Genomic DNA, 9658 nt, shown 5'->3' on the forward strand with positions numbered 1-9658 from the left:
ACCATTGCATTTGAAGGAAGTACAAGACCTCCGGGTTTTAGCCAGCGATCTATGACTGTAATGACACTTCCAACCACACTGTTGAAAAGTAAGCATGTCAACAAAATAATTTCGAACCATATATGCCCATGTATATATTCAGAGGCACAGTTATAAACTAGCAGTAATTATACAATCCAATAACCAACATTTTAAGAATATAATATACAAAATTTTTGATAGCTACCTCATATAGAAGCATGTATCCCATCCACTCTGAAATTATAACATCAAAACAGGCTGAAACTATCTTGCCTTGAAACTCATTTTATAATGTGATGAAACAAAAATGGAATGACAATATAACAGTACAGAACCTATTACAGGTTACCACTCATCGATGGTTATTCCAGATGTTCATAAATCATAACATAATTCGAGAGAGAAACAACAGTATTAGTTTACTTGATCAAAAAAGAAAATAAGAAAATGTTGAGTAATATAATCAGGGGCTTCTAGCCATGTGATGTCCACATATCATGGTCAGTAATAGAAAATTATGTGGCAATAGAACATAGCTTGAGCACTATAAGACCATACTATTATCATGGCTGAACGTTAATATTATGCATCAAGCATGATGGTCAGATATCATCAAAGCCTTGCAAAGTTATCAGTTATTTGCTGATATTCTTGACAGATTTCATAATTCAAAGGATATGCTAGCTATCAAGTGGCACTCTATATCAACTATCTTAGGCAAAGTAAAGCACATTGAGTAGTGTAACCAATACTTACCCAACTAAATTAGTTGCAAGAACTGAGCGCAGGAGCTCTGATCATGATGGCAGTGTCCTATGAATTTCAGAGGAAGGATAGGGAGTGTGGAGAAACCAACCGACTTTCATTTTGTTGTTATATTCCTGCAAGCATATTGGAAGAAATATAAGATGGTAGTCATGGCACCAAACAACATCACCTTCTTCATAGTGTGCATTAACTATTGATTTTGTTATAACATCATGCTGTTCTTGTTTCCTATGATCACAAATTACATTAATTATTAAGCAACTATATGTCTAATCATCACTAAGCACTATGAATATACTTATTTATTGAAGTTCTTGAGGCAAGGAAGTTCAAACCTTTAATCGGAAACCAAACTTTGATGAATTCCCAAGTGCTATGAAATCTAAATCACATTTCTTTTAGTTCCAATAGGAAACTGAAATTTCAAGCACACTACTAACTTTTGTGTAGAAGTTTGGCGGGGAGAACCAAGCGAAGTTTGTTTGAACAAAATCCATGTGGCATCCATTCTCCAATTTGAGCAAACCTGTTAGTGTTGCAGGGACTGTAAATTGCATTAAAATCAGAAAATGTAGCATGAACTGAATATCAATCACATACAACAATTATGGGAACAAATTAAAACTTGGACAAATAATAAAGCAACCTCTGAACAGAATCTCAAAACAAATTTGTGACATGTAAAATTAAAAAAAAAAAAGAGTATCACGAAAGAGAATCACACAAAAAAAGGCCAAACAATAAAAGGATAAAGAATGAAACAATAACAATGTACCTTCAGGAAACCTTTCGCAAGGTAATCTGATCTATCCTCTCTCAACCAGCATCAAGTAATACATATATCGTTCCTAAACCTTGATTCTCCACCTAAGTACGGGTTGATTCATGAACAACAATCAGTAAGCACAAAATAATCTGAAGGATGGTCCTTTCAAATTCTATAAATTAGAACACTACCAATGTATAGATTTAAACTTTTTACCCTGTACTGGTAACAACTACTGAGGCATCTACCTTCATGGACTTCATCTCATCCAAAGTGGCAAGCGTATCCATCCCCCTTTTTGAATCCAAGCATATGTTCTCCAAAGATTTCATGGCATCTCCCTCTTCTGCTTCTCCTCATCCGCTTCCTGAAAACAAAACAGCATATACAATCGAGTCATCAAAGTATCAAACAATGTACACAACAACATAAAAAATCTGGAAACAAAAAACGCATTTAATAAGCACTACGCTTCCTTCCAATACCTCATCCTCATTACGCCAAGGTTCAAAATTTCGTGTAGCCCCGGCCTCCACCACATAGTCATGTGATAAACCCAATTCCAATAGATGATTTGTAGTACGTAAAATCCACTACTTTTCTTTCTTTCATTCTTCCTCTCCCCACTTTTCTTTTTTCCTCTGAATCTCTTCTTTTTTCCCTTCTTCCCTGTTCTCTTCTTGCTTTTTCATTTTTGTTCTTTTGTCTCCTCTCTTTTTCTTTTCGTCCGTAGAAAATAAATGGTTTTGCCCTCTGAAAACCCAAAAGCCACTATTATGCAAACTATAATAGGAAATCAATGATACACAATCGCTCACTCGATCAAATATGCCTAAACTTCTCATGCTATACCCAATTGAATAAAATTAGCAGAAATCAAAGAGAAAAAAGTACCCAATTGAAATCAAGACTGAAACTAATTTAGTCTAAAATCCAATCCAAATTACGAACCCATAAACTAATTGAGAAGAATAAAGAAACTAAATAATAAAATGTCCATGATCCAAAACATTAAACAACTAAATATTAAGTTAGACAAAGCCATAACAAAATCTAGTCGGGCTGACTCGTAATGCTGCTGCTTCTTTATTCATATACAATCTTTCTCGCAGATCGAACACAAATGATGGTTGAACAATCAATTATGAGAATACTCAATCGTAAAAACCACTCAAATCCTTTACTCTGTTGCTTGCTGAAAATCACAGTATTCTAACGCTCATACATATATGTAAAATTGACTCACTACCTACTGTTAATAGCATATACATGCATCATCTATCTGTTAATAGAGGACTTTTACCAAATACAGTAAAGTAGCTACAAAACAAAGGATTGAAATAATCTACTGAATCTAAAACACACATGAAAGCAAGAACAAATGCAATAGACAGAAATTCATGGAATAATTGTTTCAAGTACTCACAAAGATATAACAGTTACAGACCATCAGTTACAGTTCATGATTTGACAAAAACAATGAAGCAAATGAAAGTAGACAAGTGAGAAATGAGAACCCAGAAGAGAGAGAGAGAGAGAGAGAGAGAGAGAGAGATTATTAATACCTAGTAGTGGGGCATTGGAAGGGGAGGTTGAAGCAACAAAAAGAGGGAGTCCGATTAACTAAGAAACTAAGAAAGCCATAATAAGGCCGGAAACTAAGAGATGAAAGTTGGCTCATCTCTATTTCGGTATCAATCACACTATCCCTTTTGCTTCGAATGGATTCGATTCACTACCAACGTTTGTCTTTCTTTTTAGTATTCACATGAGCGCCTCCGCTGCTCTCGACCAAAGCAGATTTCACCTCCGCCGTCGACCAGAGCTCTAATTCTAATCTTCGGACCCTCTACTTTGAGCTCAATGACCTCCCTCTTGGTCCTCTTACTGCAACAACAAAATAATCGCATCAGAAATCAAAATCCCCAAAATTCAGGAAATCAAAAAGTTAGGTCAAAATTGAAAAGAAGAGAAATTGGATACCCATTGGTGCTGGAAAGTGAAGGCTCGATTTAAGCCAAGGGAGTTTGGCCGCCGGAGACGACATCATCTTTGAGGCCGGAGAGGCTCTTCTCAGATTAGTTTGATGTGGAAACTAATTTGGTTGTTGGAGAGATGGATTTGGGTTATAGGTGTAGAAGATAAGAGGGAGAGAGGAGCGAGGTCTAGGTTTTGGATCCGATGAATGTGGTGTCAGTATAGAACAAAGGTCTTGGATCTGATGGACTTCAAGTGTAGGTTTTGGTTTCAGGGAGACACTGTCCCGACGGCGAGGAGGTTCGGGTTTTGGTTTTAGGTCTATGTCGAGAGAGAGTGAGAAGGTTTGAGTTCTTTGTTATTTTCTTTTCTGAAAGTGTTTCATGCTCGGCCTTCATTAATTTGGACAAGCCCAGTCAATTTGGACAACGACTCACACAACAGAATTTTATAAAAATGTGGTATGTATGCGGCCATTTGAAATTTGGGGTTTGTCTCCTATCAATTTGACTTCCCTCTTTGGGAAATTGGAGAAAAATGGTGGTGGGAAATCTCCCTCCTTTCTGTCAAACATATTGATTAGACGACAGTTTTATTATTTTTCATAATATGATCAATACATGGTATGGGGAAAATTCGGGGTTTGAGTTGTGATTTGGCACCATTTACATGGGGGGAAACTTGCCGCTCAAATTTTTTAGGGTCATACAACGGTTCTGTCATTAAACGTCTTCTGAACTAATTCATAATTGCATATCAGACGATGATCCATAACATGCTTTGACATTCAATTTGTTTTCCAATCAATAAAGTTGAGGTTTTGTTTACCGATTTCTCATTGATGAATTCTATGTTTGTGTGCTTTGGAGGCCTACTTAGTATGCATGCTAGGGTTCTAATACTTTGATTGTTTGATACCTGGATCAATAGTTAGATTCCTCAAATTGTCTAGAGAAGTAATTGGTAGTTTTCACTAGCAACTAAACAAAACCCTAGGTTTAGCAAGACTCTAAGTTATTTGTGATGCCTAGTGATTGCTCAAACTCTTTTCAAACTTAATGAGCTCTGCATGTTTAATCTAATAAGCGTACCTTTAGGTTGCATTGCTTGGGAATAGTCTAGGTGTAGAGCGCTTCATGCCTAGCATACAAAGTAAGAAAGAGTAATAGGTTGTGTTCAAGCGTACCGAGCCAATCTGAGCGTCTTCAACTAAGTTAATTGGAAGTAAATTGGACAAAGTGTGTTGTGTGTGATTGTTAGAGGTGGATACTTCCTTCCTAGCTAGTTTCATCATCTTGATATCAACCAATCTCAAATCTGTTTCAGTTTCGTTTTTCTTTCTGTTCTCTGTTTTTCTGTATTTTATTTCCATAGTAAATGAACTCCAAAAATTCCCAAATTTTGTGTGCTGGACGCATTGTGTGTCTAGTACAACTCTGTAAATTTTCATATTTTTCTGGGTTTTTTTGTTTAGGATTTTAGCTTTTTTTTCAACTGCTGTTCAGTAGGAACTGAAGTCACATTTTGTGACTTTTGTTTAAGCTTTTAGTTTAACTTAATCCTCTGCGGGAGACCCTTATTTCCCTATATTACAATTGATATATTTGCAGGAGAATAAGGAAAAGCAATAGCTTATAAATTTAGCTATCATTGTGCTTATTACTATCTATAATCTTTTCGTGGTAGTCAGGTACCTAGTTGTCTGAGGATTGTAAAAGGTATGGAGCTGAAAATGTCCCTGACAAAAGTTTAACTAAAGGTGCATCTATATACGGTGATGCTCATAAGCATGCATGTGGAAAAGGAACAAGAAGACTTAGTGAGTTGTTATCTTCACAGGTATATTTTGAGTAGCATAAAGTTTCTACTCCCTCCTGATTTGAAATATTGACTAGTGATCAACTGCAAATTATGGTCATTATGTCTTGTCACAATCCTAAAGGCAAGAAATATTTCATTTAAATAAGTCCCTCCATTAAATATGTGGTTTTTATGACAATTGAACTGAGTACAGAATATTGGACGAAGTGGTGTTTGCTCAGTGGTTAGAGCACCCACTACCTAATGACGAAGTCATGAGTTTGAGTCACCATAGGGGTAGGAGTGAAATCCTTTGATCCTCTTTAAAAAAAGAAAGAAAGAAAAACTGAGTACAGAATATTTTGCTTGAAGAAAATGTTGTGGGAATGCTATAACACGTTTTGTGGTTTGTCATTTCAGGATTCTATTTTGAAACAGATTTTGAACTAGGAATGGTCATTCACCCCAACAAATGGAGTGAACAATCTCAAATTGAAAGGTAGGAATGTCCTTTTTTTTAATAACTGTGGTTGTTGCAAGTTATGATTAATTTTTGTTCATTGATATGTATCTGAGTATGAAGTTGATGAAGTGACATGGGACAAACCGAAGCTTAATGACTTTCTGATGAAACTATAATTTACGAATTAAGCTGCTCAAGACCTTGAGACAACAATATCTTGCAATTTTTCCTTATTGAGTTTTACTAGTGAAAGAAACATCGACTTATTGACCGGGAATGTTTACTTATGGTGGGTATAGGATTGTAAGTTGAAATAGATTTCTTTATTAGGTAGTGCAATAAGTTATATTTACATTTGTAACAAATGGTAGATTTTGATTGAATGATGTATATGAATAAATTGGTAGACATCATTCACGTATTCAACTATTTACTGTTTTTTGTTTGGGTTATTATCACAAATGGTACCTGAACTATACATCAATCTTATCGATGGTACCTGAATTTTAATTTTGATCACAACCAGTACCCGAACTTTTCGATTTCATTTTAAATGGTACCTAGAGCCACCTCCGGTCACTATTCCGAATAAAAAAGGCATGAGAGGCCATCATAGTGATGATTTTTGATGATTTCGAGGGTTGCAATCATATATAGTGATGATTTTTTGGTAATAGACTTTCATTGAACTTGTTTTTTTGTTTTTTGTTTTCTTAGATTTGGCTTTTTTGGCCGGAATAGTGACCGAAAGTGGCCTTAGGTACCATTTAAAATGAAATCGAAAAGTTCAGGTACTGGTTGTGATCAAAATTGCAGTTCAGGTACCATCGATAAAATAGAGGATAAGTTCAGGTACCATTTGTGATAATAACCCTTTTTGTTTTATTATTATTATTATTTTAAATATGTGGCATTTGAAGACACCATTCTAATAGTTGACTAGTAATTGGTGTATAACCAGAGTTGGCAGTTGATATGACAGCTGACATGACAGCAATCTGTATATGTTGAAAACCTAGGCACCGTTTCAATTTTGGTGCACTATGCTGCAAATGAAACCCCAGCAATCACCAATGGCATGCATTGGGTGGCTGCATAGTGGCCTTTGTAAACAATGAGCACCCTTATTGGAGGGTGTCCTCACTGCTAGAAAAATGGCATCAGAAATCGGCCAAAAACCGATGAGAAAAAGAATCCTGACCGATGTCTTAGTGGGTGATGAGAAAGGTCCAAAAAACCTAGACATTGATTTTTAGCAGATGTCCAGTATCAGTATATACATCGGTTCTCCATTATAAATCGATGTAAATACGTTTAAATGATAAGAAACTTGTATGTTTAACTATTGTTAAATCCTCATTTTATTGCTTTTAATGCTTAAAGAAATGTAGATTCTACAGCACAAATATGCATTTTAACATCGTTATTCATTTGAGAAATGATGACTGATACTGTTTCACACATCTATTTTAGTAAAATAACGATGTCTAATACCTTATAACATATCAAGTCATTAAAAAAAACAATGTCTGTAGATTTTCGTAACATCAGTTTTCTTGTCTTCATCGATGGCAATATTTATATTGGACATCGATCTCTATCTAAAACACGATGTGCACTAATTTGTGGCACATCGATTCCAACATAATAATTCTATCTCTTGTGGTTAATGGGATATCGATTTTGATTTTGGAAACTGATGTATTTCTCTTGGTGAACATCAATTTTTGTGGTTATAAATTATTTAAACTTTATATATAGACACTAGGTTGGAATGAGAGGATTGATGTCCACAAAATATGTAGCTGCTGCTATAAAATGCAATATCCATAGTTGACAAAAATGATTTGAATATTGAGGTATTCTGTCCAAAATCATCATCCTTGACAGTTCACAAAATAGGCAAAATAAAACCCTAATTAACCTGCTACAAGGCCAGCCTAGCAATTACTATTGCATTTTTGTTCATAATTAATGCTGCATTCACTTCATCTACTACAAAAAGTTTAAACAAAAGCTAACTAGCCTTACTCAAAATAAAGAAACTATCCTAATCTACAGCTTCTGTAAGTAGTCGGCCACTTCAATGCCCACCTCGTCAAGTTGTTGTTGGGTATATCATTTCCGAGCCTTTACCGCCCACTACAAATATATATAAAAATGTAAGTCATAATGAAACTACAAATATATATAACAATGTAAGTCATAATGAAACGCACTAATATTTAAACCAAATTACTTGGTTTAAAAAAAATAAAAAATTACTTAGTACACCTTGTTCATTTCAGCTAGAGACATCACAGTAAGTTGCTTCAGTTTGTTGATCTGATTTGGCACAATAAGGCCATCTCCAACAAGAGGGCTACATGTAGGCCTCGTCAACGGGCCGGGCTGGGCCTTATTATATTTTTAAATAATGGCGGGCTTTATTGTAAATCAAAGGATCTAAGCTTGTCCATATAAAGCGAGCCCTGCGGGTTTTTTCGGGTTGGGTCTTGCGGGTTTTTTCTGGACTGGCCTTGTGGGCTTTATTTATAATAAATATTTAAAGACACTAATTTTTTTTATAAATCTATATTTATGTATCATACATTCCAAAGAGCAACCTCTATCAATTTAAAGAAAATGGGAAAACTGACCGTTGGATGTGATTATTACAATAAATTATGCGTGTGGTTAAAAATTCAGTCAATTTCACCATAGTTTCGAACCCGATCGGGTTGGTCAACCGTAGTCATTTGTATGTTTTCTTGGTTGACCGATAACATGACGACCACGAAACGTGCTTATTTTTTTACATCACGCTTGTAAATATTTCATCGATGGATGTGCGTGGACATAAGATAAAAATTTCAATTTTAATTACAAATACGTTTGTCTATACCAATTTGCCTCCTAAAGTTGTATAACTTATACATTGCATTTAAATTGTGGAGATTCATTCTAAAGCAAACATGAAGTGGAAAATGAATTTGGAGAAACCAACCGCTCGATGGAGAGATTGTAATGTTTTATGGTGGTTGTAAAAATTTCAGCCAATTTGGTTCTCCTTTCGAATTCGATCAAGTAGGTCAAACTTAATTAGTTTCTCTTATAAACCTATATTTATATATCATACACTCTAAAGAGTAATCTCTATCAATTCAAAGAATGGAAAAACCAACTGCTGGATATGATTATTACAATAAATTATGAGTGTGGTAAAAAATTTAGTCAATTTCACCATATTTTCGAATCCGATCAAATTGGTCAACCGTCGCCACTTGTATGTCTTCTTAGTTGACCGATGGCATGATGACCGCAAAACGTGCTTATTTTTTCACATCACGTCTGTAAATAGTCCATCGATAGATGTTTGTGAACATAATATAAAAACTTCAATTTTAATTATAAAGACGTTGGCTTATACCAATTTGTCTCCTTAAGTTATATTGACTTGTACATTGCATTTAAATTGTTGAGGTTCATTCTAAAACAACAGTGAAATGGAAAATGAATTAGGAGAAACCAACTACTCGATGGAGAGATTGTAATGTTTTATGGTGGATGTAGAAAATCCCACCAATTTGGTTCTCGTTTTCGAATTTGATCAGCTGGGTCAAACTTAGTTACTCTTATAAACCTATATTTATATATCACACACTCCAAGGGGAAACCTCTATCAATTCAAATAAAATGGAAAAACCGACCATTGGATGAGATTATTATAATAAATTATCAGTGTGGTAAAAAATTTAGCTAATTTCACCATATTTTCGAATCCGATCGAATCAGTCAACCGTAGTCATGACATGTAGAATATATATGCACATATTCTATATAGAAGTATGAGAACGTCTAATTTCACCAAATTACAACAAATT

The sequence above is a fragment of the Rosa chinensis genome, chromosome 7 (genome assembly GCF_002994745.2).
Source record: "Rosa chinensis cultivar Old Blush chromosome 7, RchiOBHm-V2, whole genome shotgun sequence".
NCBI lineage: Eukaryota > Viridiplantae > Streptophyta > Magnoliopsida > Rosales > Rosaceae > Rosa > Rosa chinensis.